The sequence below is a fragment of the Pan paniscus genome, chromosome 7 (genome assembly GCF_029289425.2).
Source record: "Pan paniscus chromosome 7, NHGRI_mPanPan1-v2.0_pri, whole genome shotgun sequence".
In the NCBI taxonomy this organism is placed as follows: domain Eukaryota; kingdom Metazoa; phylum Chordata; class Mammalia; order Primates; family Hominidae; genus Pan; species Pan paniscus.
Window position 1 is genome coordinate 52,003,854 of NC_073256.2, and position 24,174 is coordinate 52,028,027.

Sequence of the window (24,174 nt, forward strand, 5' to 3'; positions counted from 1 at the left end):
AGCACAAAACAGGCTAAGACAATATCATAATCCTATTGCCACTGCTCTTTAACTTTGTACAGCAGCTCATCTGAACAAATGCATGATGCTAAGTCACAGGATACAACTTACTGGGCATCCACCCTGCCCCAGGCAATATGTTGTGTACTTTACATGAATTATACTCAAACCTTACAAAAACCCTAAAGAAAATGGTTTTCTATTTTCATTTTACAAATAAGAAAAGAAGCTTAAAGATATTAAGTAATGATGCCAATGTCAGAGATCTAACATGTGGTGGAGATGAATTCAGCCCAATATTTACTGCAGTACTCTCGGACCCAAGGTCTTTCCATTACTCCAGTTTCTCAAGCAATTCAGGGTACAGAGTTTAGTTATGACATGCCTCACATCACCCCTCTCCCTGCCAAAAAAGTCACTATTATCTCTGCAAAGTATAGAAATGTATAAAATTAGATCTGCCGTTGTGCATAAAGACAAAAGTTGTTTCTGTCAAACTGAGTATGTAATCATTGTTTGACTAACGTAAAATCAACTTTGGCTTCTTTCTTCCAAGGAATAATACAGTATAAAATAGAGCATGTGGGGTATTACAAAGAAGATATGTACTTTCTATAATTCATGGCAGAAATGCATGAAGCAATTGAGGGGGAGGGCAGATGGAGGAAGGGGAGGAAGAGACAGTAACAAAAAGCTGAGCAAGAAAAGGTACAGGAGGTATGGGTGCATGCAACCAACAATGAGGAGAAACACTTGATCTTAACAAAAATGAAAAAAAAAATGGGCCGGGCATGGTGACTCACACCTGTAATCCCAGCACTTTGGGAAGTCGAGATGGGCGGATCACTTGAGGCCAGGAGTTTGAGGCCAGCCTGGCCAACATGGTGAAACCCTATCCCTACTAAAAATACAAAAATTAGCTGGGCATGGTGGTGGGCACCTGTAGTCCCAGCTACTCGGGAGAGTGAAGCAAAAGAATCACTTGAACCCAGGAGGCAGAGGGTGCAGTGAGCCAAGATTGCACCATTGCACCCTAGCCTGGATGACAGAGTGAGACTCCATCTCAAAAAAAAAAAAAAGAAAGACTCCAGTTTATATGTAAGCCTAGCAAACTTTCCCATGTGCCAAAACTCACCACCCTCTACTCCACCAACGCCATTACCAACCCCCATTTTACACCCAGGCTATGACTGAGAAAACCTACGACTTGTATGAGCATTATGATGTCCTGGTGCCAAATGTCATTATTACCCTTGAAAGACAGAGCACTGGCCAGGGAGATCAACGTTACAGGATGAGCAAAAGCCAAAGTAACTTGGTTGCCCCAAAAATCAAAAATGGTCCTTTCATCTTTATGCCTTCAACTCCTCTCAATCTTTTGGTGACTTAATCAGGGAGTGCTAGGAAAACCAAATTTAGAGGCTGAAAGGAAACCTGGGAATTTAGAGTGTGATCATTTGCCTTTGCTTCAAACTATGGGACAATTTGACTAGGAAGGTTGCAAACTGCTGAACATCATGTATGAAAATAAAAACTAGTGTTTAGTTACCTTGAGAAAAAAGGGAATATGGACCACCCAAGCCAATCATGTGTCAAAGACTTGAGAAAAACCAGGAGTTTTACACTTATTGCTCACAGAGAAAATTTAAAGACATCGCTTTATTTATTTATTTTTGTATTTTGAGACAGAGTTGTGCTCTTATTGCCCAGACTGGAGTGCAATGGTGGGATCTTGGCTCACCACAACCTCCACTTCCTGGGTTCAAGCAATTCTCCTGCTTTAGCCTGCCTTAGCCTCCCGAGTAGCTGGGATTACAGGCATGCGCCACCATGCTCAGCTAATTCTGTATTTTTAGTAGAGATGGGGTTTCTCCATGTTGGTCAGGCTGGTCTCGAACTCCCAACCTCAGGTGATCCACCCGCCTCGGCCTCCCAAAGTGTTGGGATTACAGGCGTGAGCCACCGCACCTGGCCAAAGACATCGTTTTAAAGAAAACTAGGAACACCTGTATACTGTGGCAGACACTAACTCAGATGACCCCAGAGCCCCCTCAGCCTCAAGAGTTTTACGGTTTTATGGCAACATGCACCCTTACCCTTGGAAAGTGTGCATTGTGGGTCTGTGTGGGCCTGGGTAGAGACGGTAGAGAAGGATTTCAAAGTCATCCCTCCTGGATCCATGCTTTTGCTCAGCATCAGCTAAGTATCTTATTCTAAGCAGAGACCACTCATTTTGACACTTTCAGATATCACCAGATGCCATATTAGTCAAATAATTAAGTGCTCCTCAAAGGCTAATCATGCCCATGTGGCTAAAAGTATACCCTAGTTGGCCAGGCACGGTGGCTCACACCTGTAATCCCAGCACTTTGGGGAGCCAAGGCAGGCGGATCACTTGAGGCCAGGAGTTAAAGACCAGCCTGGCCAATATGGTGAGACCCAGTGTCTACCAAAAAATACAAAAATTAGCCAGGCACAGTGGCACGTACCTGTAGTCCCAGCTACTTGGGAGGTTGAGGCACAAGAATTGCTTGAACCTGGGAGGCAGAGGTTGCAGTGAGCTGAAACTGAGCCCCTGGACTCCAGCCTGGGCAACAGAGCAAGACCCTGTCTCAAAAAAAAAAAAAAAAAAAAAAAGAATACCCTAATTGCATAATTCCTTTGAAGGAATCATCAAAAGTCACATTCTTGATTACAAACAGTTTTCCAATTTCAACACAAAACATTCTTGGAAACTTTGTTACAGGGCTGATGTATTAAAGATGATTATATATTCCCAAAGGCATAATGCTGTAATTGGATTTTTTTTTACCAATCAAGGCTAACACCAAATAAATAATAGGCATATATGAGCAATAACAAGAGATAAAACCAAAGATACATCTACAAATTGCCAGGATGAAACTTAGAGATTTTATATTTAGTCATAAATATTAGCAGTGGAAACCACTTAAGAGATCTTCTAGGAGCTGTCCCCAACACATTCCCTCTGAGGGACCACACCATTATCTCCTGGGAAGCTTCATAAAGAGCACAAATTTGGGGACCTGGCACAGTGGCTTATGCCTATAATCCTAGCACTTTGGAGGCTGAAGTGGGCAGATTTCTTGAGCCTAGGAGTATGAGACCAGCCTGAGCAACATAGTGAGACCCTGTCTCTATTTAAAAAGTAAAATACAGCTAGGCATGGTGGCTCACGCCTGTAATCCCAGCACTTTGGGAGGCCGAGGTGGGCAGATCACATGAGGTCTGGAGTTCAAGACCAGCCTGGTCAACATGGTGAAACCCCATCTCTACTAAAAACACAAAAATTAGCCAGGCGTGGTGGGCACCTGTAATCCCAGCTACTCGGGAGGCTGAGGCAGGAGAACTGCTTGAACCTGGGAGGTGGAGGTTCCACTGAGCCAAGATCGCACCACTGCACTCCAACCTGGGCAACAAGAGCAAGACTCTGTCTCAAAAAAAAAAAAAAAAGTAAAATAAAAAGTAAAAATAAAAAACAACACAAGTTCCCAGGCCTCATTCCTATTGGTATGGGTAAGAAACAAAATGCTGTCTCTTTTAATTTTTCCAGGTGATTCACATGTACATTTAGATTTGGGAATGCTAGATTGGTTATGTGAATTGTTCACAGTTACATGACTAGTATTAGAGCTGGATCTCAAACCTAGATATTCTGACTTCCAAATCAATGCTCTTTCCACATCAGAGTACCTGCTATACAGAAAGCCCAAATATGCTGCTTATATAAAGGCCTGAATATACTAAACATTATAGTGCTAGAATACATTAAAATGTGCAACCAAATAGAAATATTTAGCTATCAAAAAGATGTATTAAAATATGTTAACTAATTCCACATGCATTTTTTATTATAAAGGAATTTTCAGGATGATAAAATAACCAAGGTCTAAGTAAGCTCTTCAAAGGAAATTTGCACTGCTCCTTTAAATTTTGATAAATTTCCTTGTAGCATATAGAAGTACTTAAAATCATTCATTGAGGCCAGGCACAGTGACTCACACCTGTAATACCAGCACTTTGGGAGGCCGAGGCGAGTAGAACACCTGAGGTCAGGAGTTCAAGACCAGCCTGACCACCATGGCAAAACTCCATCTCTACCAAAAATACAAAAATTAACCGGGCACGGTGGCACACATCTGTAATCCCAGCTACTCGGGAGGCTGATGCAGGAGAACCACTTGAACCCAGGAGGCAGAGATTGCAGTGAGCCAAGATCACAACACTGCACTTCACCTTGGGCAACGGAGTGAGATTCAGTCTCAAAAAAAAAAATCATTCATTAATCATTATTTTCAAAAATAGCCCTGCAGAGTCTGGGCAACATAGGAAGACCTTATCTCTACAAAAACTAAATGTGAGGCTGGGCGCAGTGGCTCATGCCTGTAATCCCAGCACTTTGGCAGGACGAGGCAGGTGGATCACCTGAGGTCAGGAGTTCAAGATCATCCTGGCTAACACGGTGAAACCCCATCTCTACTAAAAATACAAAAAATTAGCCAGGCGCAGTGGCGGGCGCCTGTAGTCCCAGCTATTCAGGAGGCTGAGGCAGGAGAATGGCATGAACCAGAGAGGCAGAGTTTGCAGTGAGTGGAGATTGTGCCACTGCACTCCAGCCTGGGCGATAGAGTGAGACTTCGTCTCAAAAAAAAAAAAAAATTGAAAAACTAACCAGGCGTGGTGGCAGGTACCTGTAATCCCAGCTACTTGGGAGGCTGAGGCAGGAGAATCACCTGAACTCAGGAGGCAAAGATTGCAGTGAGCCAAGATAGCACCACTGCACTCCAACCTGGGTGACAGAGCAAGATTCAGTCTCGGGAAAAAAAAAAAAAACTAAATTTAAAAAATTAACTAGGCATGGTGGTACGGACCTGTGGTCCCAGGTACTCGGGAGGCTGAAGTGGGAGGATCGCTTGGGCCTAGGAGGTGTAAGCTGCAGTGAGCTGAGATTGTGTCACTGCACTCTAGCCTGGGCAACAGAGCAAGACACTGTCAGAAAAAAAAAAAAAAGCCGGGTGCAGCGGCTCATGCCTGTAATCCCAGCACTTTGGGAGGCCGAGGCAGGCAGATCATGAGGTCAGAAGATCGATACCAGCCTGGCCAACATGGTGAAACCTGTCTCTACTAAAAATACAAAAATTAGCTGAGTGTGGTAGCGCATGCCTGTAATCCCAGCTACTCGGGAGGCTGACGCAGGAGAATCGCTTGAACTTGGGAGGCAGAGGTTGCAGTGAGCCAAGATCACACCACTGCACTCCAGCCTGGGCAACAGAGCAACACTCCATCTCAAAAACAAAAAAGCAAAAGTTGCCCTGCAGCAGGTCCACATTAAGCATTTTACTTGCAGGACCCTCTTGAATCTGATTCTCTTATTCATCTTGTCTTTGCTCTTCCTAGCTTTTTCTTTCCATCCCCCACCAAGGCACCCCTCCCACTCCCATATTCCCAAAGTGTAGGACAGAAAGGAAGTCCCAGAGGGCATGATGGAAAGGCAAGCTAATGGGAAGGCCACTACTGATTCCTCTTTCATGACCCTGCTACTTAGGACCTAGTGTTTAACACAGCTCTGTGGGTTCTTTAAAAACAAACCAAATAAGCATAAAAGCTATTACCTTTTTACCCCTTCCCATGATCACTCGTGCCCCACTGTAGAACTGGAGACAGCCCCTTAGCAGGGCACCAGACCTCGGCTTTCGGTTCAGTGCTGCTGATGACTCCAGGAGGACCACCTGGAATCAGCTATGGCCCCAGAGAGGAGGTTCCAACCCTCCCTAGAGCGAGGCTCACTGATGTGCACCTCCACCCCTGCTAAAGCCACTGCAGGGCAGCTCCTCGCTCCCCGAGGACTCCCACATCGCCTCACAGGGCCTTGTTGCCTCCTGGGGTCTTCCCTGCCACTGCCACCAGATAACAAGAGGCTGGCTGGGCACAGGTGCAGGTGCACTGGCTCACTGGCTAGTGGTGCGGATGCTGTCACTGGCTCTAGTTTTCCCAGTGGCTGTCCAAGGAACAAAATAACATGACCCAGAGTGCTGGGGCAAACTTTGATCAATCAACAACAGGAAGGAGACAGGGAGTAACTGAAAAATATTTTCTTATTCATTCCTCCCCATCCAAGACATGTTTCCTTTCCAGAGACTTCTCATGACTATGCTTCCTGGTGAAACTGCCATCTACATGCTTTTTTCTTTTAATATTTTACTCATAATTTATTCATATCTTGCTTAATTTTATTTAGTTTTTAATTTAATTTTTTTTTTTTGAGATGGAGTCTTGCTCTGTCACCCAGGCTGGAGGGCAGTGGCATGATCTCGGCTCACTGCAACTGCCACCTCCCGGGTTCAAGTGATTCTTCTGCCTCAGCCTCCCGAGTAGCTGGGACTACAGGCACACACCACCGCACCTGGCTAATTTTTGTATTTTTAGTAGAGACGGGGTTTCACCATATTGGCCAGGCTGGTCTCGAACTCCTGACTTTATGATCTGCCCACCTCAGCCCCCCAAAGGGCTGAGATTACAGGCATGAGCCACCGCGCCCAGGCAACTTTTTTTTCTTTTTCTGAGACAGAGTCTTACCCTGTCACCCAGGCTAGAGTGCAGTGTCATGATCTTGGCTCACTGCAACCTCTGTCTCCTGGTTCATGCAATTCTCCTGCCTCGGCCACCTGAGTAGATGGGATTACAGGTATGTGCCACCACTCCTGGACAATTTTTGTATTTTTAGTAGAGATGGGGTTTCACCATGTTGGCCAGGCTGGTCTCGTACTCCTGACCTCAGGTGATCTACCCACCTCGGCCTCCCAAAGTGCTGGAATTACAAACCTGAGCCACCATACCCGGCCTAATTTTGTTTTTATATAATTTTTTTCAACTTTTTTTTTAAGTTGAAAAACCATTTATTTCACCGGAGAGAAAAAAAAAAGTGATCAACTCTATAGGTCTAGCCTTTGGACCAAAAAAAGACCCAGGGGCAGCGAGACTCTTGCCACAGTCATTCCCAAATCCAACAGCCGCAGGAGGCAGGAAGGAGACAGCACAGCTCCCACCACAGTTTCTGCACACAATGAGGCCTGCTGGGAGAACAGAACATGAATGGGAAGCTACAGAAGTACTGAAGGACAGAAGAACAGGAAAATGGGCAGGAGAGGAAAGGAAAGGAAGACAAGGTCTCAACTTAGCAAGGTAAATTAAGGTCCACGGTTCCTGAGGGACTGAACGCACCAAGCCGAGAACGTCCCAGAGACTGGGTACCACGAAGGGTGTATTCTCATGCACAACCACAGCTCGGAATTTCAGCCCACACACATCCCACTGTGAAACTGTGTTATCAAGGCCCCTGATGGCCTCCACTGCATCCTCTGCCCGCTCCATGTGAAAGAAGGCATCATCTTTCACGATGTCACATTCAACGACCATCTGGACCATACTCCTCAAACTTGGCTGGAAGCTCCTTATTGGTACAGGTGGGACTGATGTTGCCGATGTGCAGCTTGGTTGAGGTTTTGCTCTTATTCGTGCTGGCTTCCACACTGATGTTTACCCCATAAAGCTTGTGATGGTGCAGGTTGCGTATGGCATCTTCCTCTGCAGTTCTGTCTTCTATGTGCACAAAGCCATAATTCTTAATGATGCCACATTCCAGCACCTTCCCATACTGCTAGAAGAGTGAGCGAATCTCCCGCTCTGTAGCCTCCCAGGGCATGTTTCCGATGAACAGCTTCACCATCCTGACCACAGCTAGCACAGAAATCAGCAGGGCCTCCTCCTCGCAGCATGGACGCTTCTGACAAAACGCTAAAATAGCGGCCAGTTTTTTTCAACTTTTATTTTAGAATCAGGATGTCCATGTGCATGATGCTGAAGTTTAGGGTATGAATGATCTCGTTACCCAGGTACTGAGCACAGTACCCAACAGCTTTTCAACCTTTGCCCCCCTCCCTCCTTCTCCACTCTAGTAGTCCCCAGTGTCTAATGTTGCCATCTTTATGTCCCTGGGTACCCTATGTTGAGTTACCACTTATAAGAGAGAACATGCGGTATCTGCTCCTGCGTTAATTCTAATTCGCTTAGGATAATGGCCTCCAGCTGCAGCTGCATTCATGTTGCTGCGGAGGACATGATTTTGCTATTTTTTATGGCTGTGTAGTATTCCACGGTGTATATGAAGATTTTCTTTATCCAGTCCTCCATTGATGGGCACTTGGATTGATTCCACGTCTTTGCTCTTGTGAACAGTGCTATGATGAACATGCGAGTGCATTACATCCTTTTTCTTCCTTTCCAGCATCACTTCCCTTCCCCCTCACTCTTGCTTCCCTAGCACTGTACCCATAATGGAGCTTGAACTCCCCTGGCTAAGACAGAGAGAACTGAAGCATCAGTCACAGAGCAGAGGCTCAGTTAAAATAACAAATTAAAAAAAAAAAAAAAAAAAAAGCAGACTGACAGCTTTCAAGACACTTTTATTGGAGGGGGAAAAAAAACCATATAAATGCCTCTGGATGTTTTTCTACTAGATTTACTGATTAAATGGCTTCATCAGTTAAAAAAGGAGTCTGAAGGCAGGGCATGGTGGCTCACACCTGTAATCCCAGCACTGTGGGAGCCTGAGGCAGAAGGATCACTTGAGGTTAGGAGTTTGAGACCAGCCTGGCCAACAGTGTGAAACTCTGTCTCTATTAAAAACACAAAAATTAGCTGGGCATTGTGGCGCATGCCTGTAGTCCCAGCTACTTGGGAGGCTGAGGCAGGAGAATCACTTGAACAGGGGAGGCAGAGGTTGCAGTAAGCCAAGATCATCCGCTGCACTCCAGCCTAGGTGACAGAGTGAGACTCCATCTCAAAAAAGAGAAAAAAAAAAAAAAGGAGTCTAAGGAATTTGTATTTACATTTCTAGATATAAAGTTTTGGGCTGTGAATTATATGACTGCCTACCAGTTGCACACTTAAATTTTTTCACTGGTCCTCACATGCAACCAAAATATATAGTTATCAATGATCTGATGTCAAATTTAGACACCTGTACTCAGGAAGGTAAAATATGTAGATGTCAATTACCTTAAGGATTAAATATTTATATGCCTATGGAAGCAAAATATTTTGTGATCAATAATTTACTGACGTTTTTATACCCATCAGGAAGGAAATGAATAATTGCATTTAGGTTTTTTATGCATCACAGTTGTGTTAAATTGATAACATGAGGTTGAACAAAGCGTCTGAAAAGTCAAGGGGTTAAATAAATAAGCACAGTTAATTATTCTTTAGTACATATATACACCTGTATATATGAAAACAGATACCATTAAGCCATCAGCAAGACATAGATTCTGGCCAGATGCAGTGGCCCATGCCTGTAATCCCAGTACTGTGGGAGGCCAAGGTAGGTGGATCGTTTGAGCCCAGGAGTTCAAGACCAACCTGGGCAACATAGGGAGACCCTGTCTCTACAAAAAAAATTAAAAATTAGCCAGGTGCGGTGGCGCATGCCTGTAGTCCCAGGCATCCACCACTCAGGAGGCTGAGGCAGGAGGATTGCTTGAGCACAGGAGGTTGAAACTGCAGTGAGCATTGTTTGCACCATTGCACTCCAGACTGGATAACAGAGCAAGACCTTGTTCCTCCCCCACACTGTACTAGTCTGTTTTCACACTGCTAATGAAGACAAACTCGAGACTGGGTAATTTATAAAGAAAAAGAGGTTTAATAGACTCACAGTTCCACATGGCTGGGGAGGCCTCACAATCGTGGTGGAAGGCGAAAGGCATGTCTTATATGGTGGCAGGCAAGGGAATGACAGCCAAGTGAAAGGGGTGAAGGACAGCCGAGCGAAAGGGGAAGCAGACAAGAGAGAATGAGAGCCCTTATAAAATCATCAGATCTTGTGAGATTTATTCACTACCATGTGAACAGTCTGGGGGAAACCGCTCCTATGACTCAATTATCTCCCACTGGGTCTTTTCCACAACACGTGGGAATTATGGGAGCTACAATTCAAGATGAGATTTGGGTGGAGACACAGTCAAACCATATCACCCACAAAAAATACATAGTATCTATCTTCAAATCACATCTCAAAGCTACCACTTCCTTCTGTTCTGCATCTCAACCTAATCCAGGACACCATCATTTCCACTTATTGAATAGAAACTGTGTTTTGCAGCTGGGAGTGGTGGCTCACGCCTGTAATCCCAGCACTTTGGGAGGCCAAGGTGGGTGGATCACTTCAGGTCAGGAGTTCAAGACCAGCCTGGCCAACATGGTGAAGCCCCATCTCTACTAATACAAAAAATTAGCCGGGCATGGTGGCGTGTGCCTGTAATCCCAGCTACTCGAGAGGCTGAGGCAGGAGAATCGCTTGAATCTGGGAGGCGGAGGTTGCAGTGAGCCGAGATCATGCCAATGCACTCCAGCCTGAACAACAGAGTAAGACTTAGTCTCAAAAAAGAAAGAAAGAAACTGTGTGGTTTCCATGTTCCTGTTCTAATCGGTTCTCCGTGGGAAAGTCAGAGGGATCTTTTTAAAGCATAAATCAGAATCAAACAAAATAAAAATCAGATCATATCACCCCTGCTTAAAACCTCCTGATATTTTCCCAAGGCCCTTAGAATATATCCTAACTTCGGCCAGGCGCGGTGGCTTATGCCTGTAATCCCAGCACTTTGGGAGGCGGAGGTGGGTGGATCACATGGTCAGGAATTCAAGACCAGCCTGGCAAAGATGGTGAAACCCTGTCTCGACTAAAAATACAAAAAATTAGTCAGGTACAGTGGCAGGCACCTGTAATCCCAACTACTTGGGAGGCTGAGGCAGGAGAACTGCTTGAACTCAGAGGGCGGAGGTTGCAGTGAGCCAAGATCGCGCCACTGCATTCCAGCCTGGGTGACAGAGTGAGACTCTGTCTCAAAAAAAGCAAAAAACGAAAAAGAATATATCCAAATTTCCCACTCTGTCTGATGAAACCCTGATGGCCTGGCTCCTGACTCCCATTCAAATCTCATCTCATGCTGCCTTCTTTCTCTTCCTTTCACCTTCAAACTGCTTCCTCTTCAAGTCTCTGCCTCAAATGTTAGGTCCTCAGAGAGGCCTCCCTGATCACTCTGTCTAAAGTCAAAATGCGACAGAACCTGATGGCTCATACCTGTAATCCCAGCACTTTGGGAGGCTGAGGCAGGAGGATCACTTGAGCTCAGGAGTTCAAAACCAGCCTGGGTAACATATTGAGACCATGTCTCTGTGAAAAATTAAAAATTAGCCAGGCATGGTGGCATGCGCCTATAGTCCTAACTACTCAGGAGGCTGGGGTGGGAAGATTTCTTGAGCCTGGGAGTTCCAGCCTGCAGTGAGCTATGATCATGTCACAGCACTCCAGTCTGGGCAACTGAGCAAGACCCTCTCTCAAAAAACTAATTAATTAATTAATTAAAGTCAAAATGCTCATCCCTGTCTGGTGGCATGCTGTGTACATATCTCATAAGCTCCATGAAGGCAGAGCTTGTTTTCTTTGCCACTATAACCCCCTGCACCTAATCCATAATAGGTTTTTAGATGCCAGTTGTATAAATGAATAAAGCACAGACTCTGACAGTAGCAAGGGATACCTCCTGAGACACCCTCAAATTATCCCAAATCATAACTATTACAGCATATGATTTCTTCAAAAAAATGGAGTCACGTGAACCACTTCACACAGATGCAAACCATCAAGTTAGTCCAATGTTCTACAATTTAATCTATTTACATTGCTATCTGCTGCCTAATAAACTGCTATTTTAAAACACTTGACTTTTGTCTTCGTTTCCATGATCAGTACATGTAGTTGACTTCCTTCTGAGGGGTCATTTTTTTCACTAGTAAGCAAAATTTTTAATATTTCAAGGGAGTTCCAACATATGCAAAAAGTATATAACACAAAGCTGGTTGAGAAATAGACACTGGTTCTCAACAGTGGGCAAGTGACTCTCTGGCACTCACATTCCTCAAAGGCCAGGGGACTCGAATCTGTGCCCTAGAACAATCTAGATAAGGTATATCAAACTACGACTGTAAAATTTGTAAAATAAAATATATATAAATAAATGGTTCTGACCGGGCACAGTGGCTCACGCCTGTAATCCCAGCACTTTGGGAGGCCGAGGTGGGTGGATCACCTGAGGTCAGGAATTCGAGACCAGCCTGGCCAACATGGTGAAACCCCATCTCTACTAAAAATACAAAAATTAGCCCGGCATGGTGGTGCACGCCTGTAATCTCAGCTACTCAGGAGGCTAAGGCAGGAGAATCGCTTGAACCCGGGAAGCAGAGGTTGCAGTGAGCCGAGATCATGCCACTGCACTCCAGCCTGGACAACAGAGCAAGACTCCATCTCAAAAAAAAAAAAAATGCAAGTTTAAGTTGTTTTAATATTTTTTCCTGCCTTTTTTTTTTTTTTTTTTTGAGACAAGGTCTGGCTCTATTGACCAGGCTGGAGTGCAATGGTACAATCTTGGCTCACTGTAACCTCTGCCTCCCAGGCTCAAGCAATCCTCCCACCTCAGCCTCTGGAATAACCAGGACTATAGGTGTGCACCACCATGCCCAGCTAATTTTTGTATTTTTTGTAGTGATGGGGTTTCCATATGTTGCCCAGGCTGGCCTCAAACTCGAGAGCTCAACCGATCTGCCCTCCTCGGCCTCCCAAAGTGCTGGGATTACAGGCACGAGCCACTGCACCCAGCCTTGTTTTAATTTTTGAGAGCAAAGAAAAACACAGTTAAAGCTACATGGTTTTATTCTGCATGCCTATGAGAGATATAGTTGTCTGCTCTGCAGAATGGAGCTGCACCACATCTCAGAGGATTTCTGTGGGTCGGAGAATATGCCTAGACCTGGATGGGGGCCATCATTTCCAAAGGCCTCAATTGCTGTAGCTGCAGTAGTGAAATCTGTGCCCTGCCTCCCAATGCCAGCCAGAGGGGAAGTGCTTAGGTTTGGGCACCTGTCACTTCTATTTTTTTTCTTTTTTGAGATGGAGTCTTGCTCTGTCACCCAGGCTTGAGTGCAGTGGCACGATCTTGGCTCACTGCAACCTCCGCCTCCTGGATTCAAGCGATTCGCCTGCCTCAGCCTCCTGAGTAGCTGGGATTACAGGCGCGTGCCACCATGCCCGGCTAATTTTTGTTTTTCTGTTTTTTGTTTTTTGTTTAGTAGAGATGGGTTTCACCATTTTGGCCAGGCTTATCTCGAACTCCTGACCTTGTGATCTGCCCGCCTCAGCCTCCCAGAGTGCTGGGATTGCAGGCATGAGCCACCACGCCAGGCCTCATGTGTCACTTCTTTTTCTTTCTTTTTCTTTTTTTTTTGGGGGGGGACAGAGTCTTGCTCTGTCGCCCAGGCTGGAGTGCAGTGGTGCGATCTTAGCTCACTGCAAGCTCCACCTCCGGGGTTCACACCATTCTCCCGCCTCAGCCTCCCGAACAGCTGGGACTACAGGCGCCTGCCACCACACCCAGCTAATTATTTTTTTAGTTACAGATGGGGTTTCACCATGTTAGCCAGGATGGTCTCCATCTCCTGACCTTGTGATCCGCCCACCTCAGCCTCCCAAAGTGCTGGGATTACAGGCATGAGCCACTGTACCTGGCCTCATCTGTCACTTCTTAACCAAAAAAAAGCTATCAGATTTTCAGCCACTTTTTTTTTTTTGAGATGTGGTTCTCTCTGTATTGCTCAGGCTGGTCTCGAACTCTTGGGCTCAAGCAATCTGCCCGCCTTGGCCTCCTAAAGTGCTGGGATTATAGGCATGAGCCACCATTCCTGGCAAGATATTAATATTTCCTATAGCTATAATACTCATTTCCTTCCATGAAAAGATGACATATTAATATTTGATTTTTAATCTTTCCAGCTAAAAGTGTAAGTTCATAAGGTTTTTCTAGATTTAGTTTGGTATAAGGACACAGGCTTTAGTGAGCCCCATAATGTTTAGCAACATGGCAAGACTCCATTTCTAATAAAATGCAAAAATTAGCCAGGTGTGGTGGTGTGTGCCTATAGTCCCAGCTACTCAGGAGGCTGAGATGGGGGGATCAGTTGAGCCTGAGAAGCAGAAGGTGCAGTGAGCCAAGATCACACCACTGCACTGTGGCCTAGATGACAGAGTCAGAACCTGCCTATGAAAAAGAAAAGAAAGAAAGAATTATGTCTTTACATAATTAAAATTTCCCAAAAGTTATCTTGTAAAACAAAGAAGCCTAGGAATTACATCATTTATTAATAATTTTATTACCACCTTTCTGCATAACTATCTCCTGAGACAAAATGTCTTTGTTAGTTAAATTTTCACTTATATCAAATTAATACCTGCACAGAGCTTTAAAGTGAAATCATTTTTTCAGGCCTATAACATAAGACAGCAGTGTCCTGCTTCATCCCTACTCCCGATTTTCACAGGCCAGAGCTCACTGCTCCAACGCTTTCAGGTGTTTCATCTGTATTCATACTTCAAAAATATCTAAATAACATGCTTACTGTGCTATGTTTTGATTTCTCAGCTTTATTTTATTTATTTTTTTGAGACAAAGTCTGGCCTGTCACCCAGGCTGGAGTGTAGTGGCACGATCTTGGCTCACTGCAACCTCTGCCTCCCGGGTTCAAGTGATTCTTGCACCTCAGCCTCCTGAGTAGCTGGGACTACAGATGCCTGCCACCATGCCTGGCTAATTTTTTGTATTTTTAGTAGAGATGGGGTTTTGCCATCTTGGCCAGCTGGTCTCGAACTCCTGACCTCAAGTGATCCACCCTCCTCAGCCTCCCAAAATGCTGGGATTACAGGCATGAGCCACTACATCAGGCCTAGGTTTAGGCCAGTTTCATGCATGCAATCATTTATTCAACAATGTCTACTGGCCAGGCATGGGGACTCATGCCTGTAATCCCAACACTTTGGGAGGTTGAGGCAGGAGAAGCACTTCAGGCCAGGAGTTTGAGACTAGCTTTGGCAACACAGTGAGACCTCATTTCTACAAGCTTTTTTTTTTTTTTTTTTAAAGAAAAACAATGTCTACCGAGGCCTGCCATATGCCAGGCACTGTTCTAAGCAGTAGGGCTATAGCAATGAACAAAGCAAAGTCCCTGTTCCTACAACTGATAAACCAGTCACCAAATGAGTAAGAGGGCTTCAGGGAGTGATAAGGGTGATGAAGAAAGAAAATACAGCAGGGGTTTATGTCCTCAGAGTGGTGAGGGAGGGAAGCACTATGTCAGAGAGAAGGAGAGGATGAGATCTCCTTGAGAAAATGTCATCTGGGCACAGATCTGACCGGTGTAAAGGAGTAAGCCAGAAATGCACCCCAGTTGGAGCAATGGCAAGTGAAAGGTTCTGGGGCTGGAAAATGCTTCCATGTCTGAGGGCTGCGAGCAGAGCAGCATGGGGAGGAGGAACAAGGAGGACGGTAAGGGAGAAGCATGGGCAGAACGGGTGTGCTCGCAGGCTACCATAAGGACTAGGGACTTGAATGACGTGGGGTCACTGGAGGAGCCTGAGAGAACCCCCAGGCTGGATTACTTTATGTCAAATACTGTAAAAATAATTATTTGGGCCGGGCGCAGTGGCTCACACCTGCAATCCCAGCACTTTGGGAGGCCAAGGCAGGTAGATCACCTGAGGTCAGGAGTTTGAGATCAGCCTGGCCAACATGGGGAAACACCGTCTCTACTAAAAATACAAAAATTAGCCAGGTGTGGTGGCGTGTGCCTGTAATCCCAGCTACTCAGGAAGTTGAGGAAGGAGAATCACTTGAACCCAGGAGACAGAGGTTGTAGTGAGCTGAGATCACGCCACTGCATTCCAGCCTGGATGACAGAGTGAGCCTCCATCCCAAAAAATAATAATAATTACTATTATTTATTTAAATAAAAATGGATGTCTATTTTAAACAAGGTATCTTATTGGAGCAGATATATATAAAATCTATTGTTCAGTTATGACCTTCATCTTTTTTTTTTTTTTTTTTTGAGATAGGTTCTCATTCTGTTGCCCAGGCTGGGGTGCAGTAGTGCAATCTCGACTCACTGCAACCTCCACCTCCCAGGCTTAAGCAATCCTCCCACTGCAGCCTCCAGAGTAGCTGGGACTACAGGCACGCACCACCATGCCTGGCTAATTTTTGTATTTTCTGTAGAGCCCGGGTTTTGCCATACTGTCCAGGCTGGTCTCAAACTCCTGAGCTCAAGCAATCTGCCTGCCTTGGCCTCCCAAAGGGCTGGGACTACAGGTGTGAGCCATTGCGCCTAGCCATGACCTTCATTTTTGTGTTCAACTTTGTTACTGCCAAACACTCTAATTAAGCCCATTTCTTTGCCACTTCCCAAAAAAGTCTTAAATCTGGCACACTATAAATGACAATTACCTACTATCTACATTCAATACACAGTTTCCAAAATAAAGCTAACCTCTGGAGAAAAAAACTAGTAAGAATCAACATGAAATGGATGAGATCAGCAGAAATCTCTACTCCTGAGAATGGGTCATAGATATGTCACTCATGAAGCCTTAGGAGACACCCAGTACAAGATGACCAGGGGTGGCGGTATAAGGAAATCTTTCAAGGTTGCTATCCCATCAATGGTGATATAATCATGTTGGACTGTACTTGTTCCTTTTCTGTGTTTCTCCAACACAGAAGAGGCCTGGCAAATGGTGACCCTCCAAAGAGCCATTCTAGAACTGAATGTTGAGATGGAACTAAAAGGACAGATATCAAGATTCCAAAGTAACCATGAGGACATAGAGACCAGAGACCTCTGCAGAAAGAAGCTGGCTGTGGTCTGCAAAATGCCAGGTGCTGGGAAGCTGTCCCATATGACTACCCACAGCAGAGATGCAGCTTCCTAGGAAAAGAAACTATAAAAGCAACAAGTCCAGCAAGGAAATTTCAACTGCCAGAAACCACCTCAGAATTAAAAAAAGTTCACTTGCATCACCTACCAGACCCACCCAAAGACACCGGCTCCAACCACCTGCCAGGTTCAGAGGACGTAAAGCCACCCAGCCAATTAAGAAATGTCCTGTGCCTTCATTCTCCTTCCTGTCCTCACTGCAACTCTGACAGGCTCCAGAAAGCAGCTGGAGAGGGAGGGAGAAGAGGAACCAGGAAAGGGTATAGAGCAGAAAGACCACGGCAGCCTTCCAGTGGGGAAGGGGTCTGAGCTGGGGAATGCAAAAAGATACAACTGGTGGCCAGGTGCGGTAGCTCATGCCTGTAATCCCAGCACTTTGGGAGGCCGAGGTGGGTAGATGACTTGAGGTCAGGAATTCGAGACCAGCCTGGCCAGCATGGTGAAATGCAGTCTCTACTCAAAATACAAAAATTAGCCAGGTGTGGTGGTGCACACCTGTAGTCCCAGCTACTCAGGAGGCTGAGGCACGAGAATCGCTCGAATACAGGAGGCAGCAGTTGCAATGAGTCAATATCACACCACTGCACTCCAGCCTGGGTGACAAGGCAAGATCCTATTACAAAAAAAAAAAAAAAATACGTGGACAGCGCCTGGCACAGAGTAGGTACCAATTAATGACAGTGATCATTATTACTGCTCCTTTGTTAGGGACAAAGGAAGCTAATGAGGCTTTCTCATTTCTTGGATGGTCCATTGCTCAAGTGTTTACTGTAATTCTAAGCTCACTAAGCAACCTCATGATTCTAATGCCATTCTCTGTCTAACCTGATCATCAGGACTAGGTACCCTGAACAATAAACATCAGTACTCCTGTTCCCATGCAAAGACACCAACAAGTTGGTTTTTTATTATAAGCATGAATCTCCTATGTAGGTCAATGCCATTCGGTTCATTAAAGTTTTACTGATTCTTTGTGAACTGAAAAAACTGACTAGATATTGAAGAATGAGGACTGCAGCAGAGGTCTGACCCTTGAGAGGCCCTGCCTGAACAGTCAGGCTCCCTCCTGGGTGTGCCTCTCTTTTTAATTATACGTGATCACATGAAGGCACTGAGAAATCCCGAAGCATCCTCTGAAACAAAGGAAGCATCGACTAGGTCTGCTCTCAGTTTTTCTTAATGTATTTCATTACAAGCCTCTGGGAATTCGTCATCCATAGATGGTGTATGGAGAGATACTTCATCGCTCGGGAGACCTTTTCAACCAGAACACCTGCTCTCTACCACATCGGGTCATGGAGGACTATAACAGTGATTCCAGGCCGGGCGCGGTGGCTCAAGCCTGTAATCCCAGCACTTTGGGAGGCCGAGGTGGGCGGATCACGAGGTCAGGAGATCGAGACCATCCTGGCTAACACACTGAAAACCCGTCTCTACTAAAAATACAAAAAATTAGCCAGGTGTGGTGGCGGGTGCCTGTAGTCCCAACTACTCGAGAGGCTGAGGCAGGAGAATGGTGTGAACTCGGGAGGTGGAGCTTGCAGTGAGCCGAGATCGTGCCACTGCACTCCAGCCTGGGCGACGGGGCAAGACTCCATCTCAAAGGGAAAAAAAAAAACTTTATTCTTTTCCTCCTCACTTCAATAAACTAGTCTAAAAAAAATAACTCCTTCAGTGGTGGCTAGAGAATTGTTAATGTAGCTAAATCCTTGCATTTCTCAAAGACTCAAACCAGACATAGTATTCGCATATTTCACTGCTTAAAGTCTTTAACTAGTACCTCCAGAAACGTGTTTATATTCAGAAAATGATTCATCTCTAGGAAGAAGGAAAAACAAGGCGGTTACAAAGGTAACAAACAAAATTTAAAATGTAAAATGTTTGCAAAAGCTTCCAGGCCACATAATCCTGTGAGTTTCCTTTATCCTTAATTAGGTCAGCTTTTGATACTTCCATCATTTTTTCAGCATTTTCTTTTTCAATACTGCTGCCCCAGAATCCCATTTGCAGTTTTAATTGACCTACTTAATTAGGATTTGGAACACTCAGACAGAAGAGTGTGTTGTCTTCATTCTGTTTTGCTCAATAGACCTTATAAATAAATTGAATTTCTAATTCTGTTTGTTAAAAACCAGGCACCTTAGGCAATTCCAAGACCCAAATATTCAGGTTTAATTATGGTCATGAGTGTCTATTCAAATATGGTCTAGGCCAGGCACAGTGGCTCACACCTGTAATCCCAATACTTTGGGAGGGTGAGGCAGAGAGACTGCTTGAGCCCAGGATGTCAAGACCAGCCTGGACAACATTATGAGACCCCCGTCTCTACAAAAAAAAATTTTTTTTTATTAGCCAGATATGGCAGCAAGCACCTGTAGTCCCAGCTACTCAGGAAGCTGAGGCAGGACAAAAGGGAATAGCCTTTTGTCCTTCAAAAGGTTATTCTAACTCCAGTGACTCCTCAACACTATCCTATGATGTGATGGAAAGTCTTAAACCAACATTTGAGTCCAGGAGTTGGAGGATGGAGTGAGCTATGATCATGCCACTGCATTCCAGCCTGAGCGACAGAGTGAGATCCTGTCTCCAAAACAAACAAAAAACAAATATGGTCTAGGTGAAGGAGCACACAGTCAGGAGTCAGTACACCTTGGTTCTCCACTGGTGTACTGCAATGGTACTAACCACTGCAATCTTGGCACATCCCTAACACTCCTGAGCCTCAGTCTCTCACCTTTACAAAAAAGAAGGTAGACTCTCGGGTTTAGAATGGGTCTCTCTATTCATAAAGACTCTAAGTCTTGGCAGGGCATGATGGCTCACACATGTAATCCCAGCACTTTGGGAGGCCGAGGCAGGTGGATCACTTGAGGTCAGGAGTTCAAGACCAGCCTGGCCAACATGGTGAAACCCTGTCTCTTCTAAAAACACAAAAATTAGCCAGGCATGGTGGTGCACTCCTATAATCCCAGCTACTCAGGAGGCGGAGGCAGGAGAATCGCCTGAGTCTGGGAGGCAGAGGTTTCAGTGAGCTGAGATCATGCCACTGTACTCCAGCCTGGGTGACAGAATGAGACTCCATCTTAAAAAAAAGACTCTAAGTCTCTAAGAATATCTTCTGAGCACCTACTGTGTACAAAGCAGTGCGCTATATACAGTGGGTGGGAGGAGGAACAAAGATGAATTGATGTTGTCTATCGTGAACTCTACACTGTACTAGGGAAGAGAAGGTCATACAGTATAAGACCAAATGCCATAGCTGCCTTATTTATCTTCTGTATTCCTCATGATTGGCACTGTGCCTGATATATAGTACTCAATTAAATGACATAAAGGACATATAAAATGCTCTGTGGGCATTGAGAGAAGAAGGGCTTTATCTGATGGAGAGGAATCAGGAATGGTTTGTAGGTGTTATATCCGAGTTGATTTTTTTTTTTTTTTTTTTTTTTTGAGACAGAGTCTCACTCTATCACCCAGGCTGGAGTGCAGTGACACGATCTTGGCTCACTGCAACTTTCTCCTCCCAGGTTTAAGCAATTCTTGTGCCTCAGCCTACTGAGTAGCTGGGATTACAGGCACCCACGACCACACCTGGCTAATTTTTGTATCTTTATTAGAAGCGGGGTTTCACCATGTTAACCAGGCTGGTCTCAAACTCCTGACCTCAGGTGATCCGCCCACCCCAGCCTTGCAAAGTGCTGGGATTACAGGCGTGAGCCGCCGCGTCTGGCCTGAGTTGACTTTTAAAAGGTGGTTTTAACTCCAGGGACTGACTCCTCAACACCATCCTATGATGTGATGGAAAAATCTTAAGCCAACATTGAAGGTTCTCCAAGCTCTGGTCCCAATATGTCCTTCAATCTTTATCTTTCCCTTACCCAGAACTAAGCTATAGCCAACCACTCTGCTTGATGTACCTCAGATATTACTTGTAATTGTTTTCCTCCATGCCTCCATTCATGCTGTTCTTTATACTGAAATATCCTCCAATCTCAACATTATCCAACCCCAATATCCTTCAAGGCCCACCTCAAATTCAAATTTCTTACTTTTTAAAGGAGGGGTTATGAAGCTTTTCTTTTTTTTTTTTTTTTTTGAGACAGGGTCTCACTCTGCCTCCCAGGCTGGAGTGCAGTGGTGCAATCTCGGCTCACTGCAACCTCCACCTCCCAAGTTCAAGTGATTCTCTTGCCTCAGCCTCCCAAGTAGCTGGGATTATAGGCATGATGCATGACCAGGCCCAGCTATTTTTAGTATTTTTAGTAGAGACGGGGTTTCACCATGTTGGCCAGGCTGGTCTTGAACTCCTGACTTCAGGTGATCCACTCGCCTTGGCCTCCCAAAGTGCTGGGATTACAGGCATGAGCCACTGTGCCCGGCCTATGAAGCCTTTCTTGATCCTTCCAATAGTAGGTGCTCTCTCCTATCTTTGAAACCCCAAAAAGACTTGTTGGCTTTTCTCTCGTGGTACACGTACCATTTGCCCCTGCATTACAGTTGGGTCATATCTTTTTCTCAAGATAATAATCTTTGACATCAGAAACTATATTATTCATCTATATTGCCAAATAAATGGAAGGTATTCAGTAGATTATTCTGACAGGACAAATACGAAAAGGACTATCTAGGACATAGAACTATATGAACAATGGTGCTAAGTTAGGAATATTTCTGACTTATGCCTCAAATGGGGACTATTCCAGTTTGATTTTTGAACGTAAGGTTTAGTTGGTAGAATCAGAGGGGTTGAGCTTGGAAGGTAGGTTGGAGTCAGATTACACAGAGCCTTGAATGCCAAGGTAATAAACAGCATAGATTTGGTTCTCCATGAGAGTCACTGATAGTTTTGGGCACTGGAGAGTAACAGGATCTGAGGTATAGAAGGTCAAACCAGAAGTTTCCTTGGAATTTGGTTGGAGATTAAGTCCATCCCAGACAGAAAAACCAACTCTTAAGTGTGCTGACAAAATTAAGTGCATGACTGTAGATCTGTGAGTCCTGAAAAAGTCACCAAGTTAAAGACTGTTTTGTAGGCTTCCTGGCAACCAGACATTTACGTTCCCACTTCAGTAAAAGGAGACAGACCCACACCAAAGCAGTTATTACTAAATTTCCAAACTGGTGAAACAGAGAAGATTCTATATGCTTCCAGAGAAGGGAGAGAGGAGCAAAAAAAAAAAAAGTACAGTACACACAAAGGAGGTGTGTGTGTGTGTGTGTGTGTGTGTGTATACACATACATGTACATACATACAGATTGAGTATCTCTTAACAGAAATGCTTGGGACCAGGAGTTTTTTAGATTTTGGATTTTTTTTTAATTTGGAACACCTGAATTATACCATTGAGAATCCCAAATATGAAATTCTGAAATCCAAAATGTTCCAATAAGCACTTCTTTTGAACATCATGTTGGTGCTCAGAAAGTTTTGGATTCGGGGGCATTTCAGATTTCAAATTTTTCAGATTTAGGATGCTCAATCTGTATATGTATATATAAATTACAGTATGTGTATGTATGTAAGTGTATGTATGTATATACATGTGTACATGTATACATGTGTGTATATATGTGTGTATATATGTGCATGTGTATATGTGTATGTATATGTGTGTATATATGCATATATGCATGTATGTAGATGTATATGTGTGTACATATGTATATGCATATGCGTATGTATGCATAAATGTGTATGTATGTGTGTACATATGTGTATGTGTGTGTGCATGTGTATATGTGTATATATGTGTGTATACGTGTATATGTGTATGAACATATATATATATGTATATTGTATTAGTCCATTCTCATACTGCTATGAAGAAATACCCAAGACTGGATAATTTATAAAGGAAAGAGGTTTAATTGACTCACAGTTCTGCATTGCTTGGGAGGCCTCAGGAAATCTACAATCACGGCAGAAGGCAAAGGAGAAACAGGCACTTTCTTCACAGGGCAGCAGGATGGAGTGAGTGCCAGCAGGGGAAATGCCAGATGCTTATAAAACCATCAGATCTCATTAGACTCACTCACTATCATGAGAACAGCATGGGGGAACAGCCCGATGATCCAGTTACCTCCACCTGGTCCCACCCTTGACACATGGGGATTATGGGGATTACAATTCAAGATGAGATTTTGGGTGGGGACACAGCCAAACCATATCAGTATATACGTGTGTATATATGCATGTATATATGTGTATGTATATGTGTATATATATGTGTGTGTGTGTATATATATATATGTGTATGTGTAGGCATGTGCTTATGTATGTATACGTGTGTACAACTTGTTTTCCCTAGAGTAGCATCACATATTCTTAAATAAATTTCTACTACAGATTTCTAACAATAACATAAACAATGTAGAGTAGTGTTATATGTAACTTTCTATCTGTAACTTAGTTTTGAGGTTTATCAAAGTTACATGCTCACAGCTCTAGTTCATTTTCATCATTGCATAGTATTCCACTGAATTTATATATTACACTTATTTAATCATTTTTCTGTTATTGGACATTTAGGTTACTTTAAAAGCTTTACTTATGATGAACAATGCTATAATGAACAATCCATGTATATATGTGAAATTTCATGCGGTTATAAATTTAGTAGTGGAATTACTAAGTATGAATTCACATTTACTAGATATTGCCAAACCAATATCTAAAGTGGTTGTACCACGGTCAACGTTTAAAACATTTAAACATTTAAAAAACTTTTTAAAAAGTTTTAAACATTTAAAAAACTTTAACACACATGTATATATAACTCCTATATGTCTAAATAACATACTTAGATTGTTACACAAACACACACACACACACACACACAATCATGATTCCCTCTAGAGTATCAGGGAGGGAAATGGGATCGGTCAGGGAGGGACTCATACAGATTTTCAATTATACATGTAATATTTTATGCCTTAAGCTATGCGATAGGTACATAAATGCCCATTATATTATCTATATTTTTTGTGAATGTAACGGAAATCTTTCTAGAAGCTTCTGTTACAATTTGGGAAATTAAACTCAACATTTAACTTTGCTTCATCTCAAAGCACAACTAGAAGATCATAATCCCTTATCCAACCCTTCAGAGATATAGGTGTTAGAGAATTCAGAAGCCACCATGCCCGGCCAGGCTTGTTTCTTTTTTGTGTCTGCTAAATGCTCAGGCCTTCCACAGAGCAAATGCAAAGGAAATCAGGGGTGTCAAAGTGTTTTCAAGGGGAGCTCCACCATCACTTTTCAGAGGTAAACT

The 24,174-nt window shown here is 44.0% G+C and overlaps 1 protein-coding gene and 1 pseudogene across 1 annotated transcript in view; both read right to left on the bottom strand.

Annotated features, from left to right (window-relative positions):
- The window catches only part of FUT10 (fucosyltransferase 10), a 104,016-nt gene that overhangs the window by 58,777 nt on the left and 21,065 nt on the right, over positions 1–24,174 (bottom strand). The window lies entirely within an intron of this gene.
- LOC134731059 (RNA-binding protein 4-like) lies at positions 383–24,151 on the bottom strand (annotated as a pseudogene).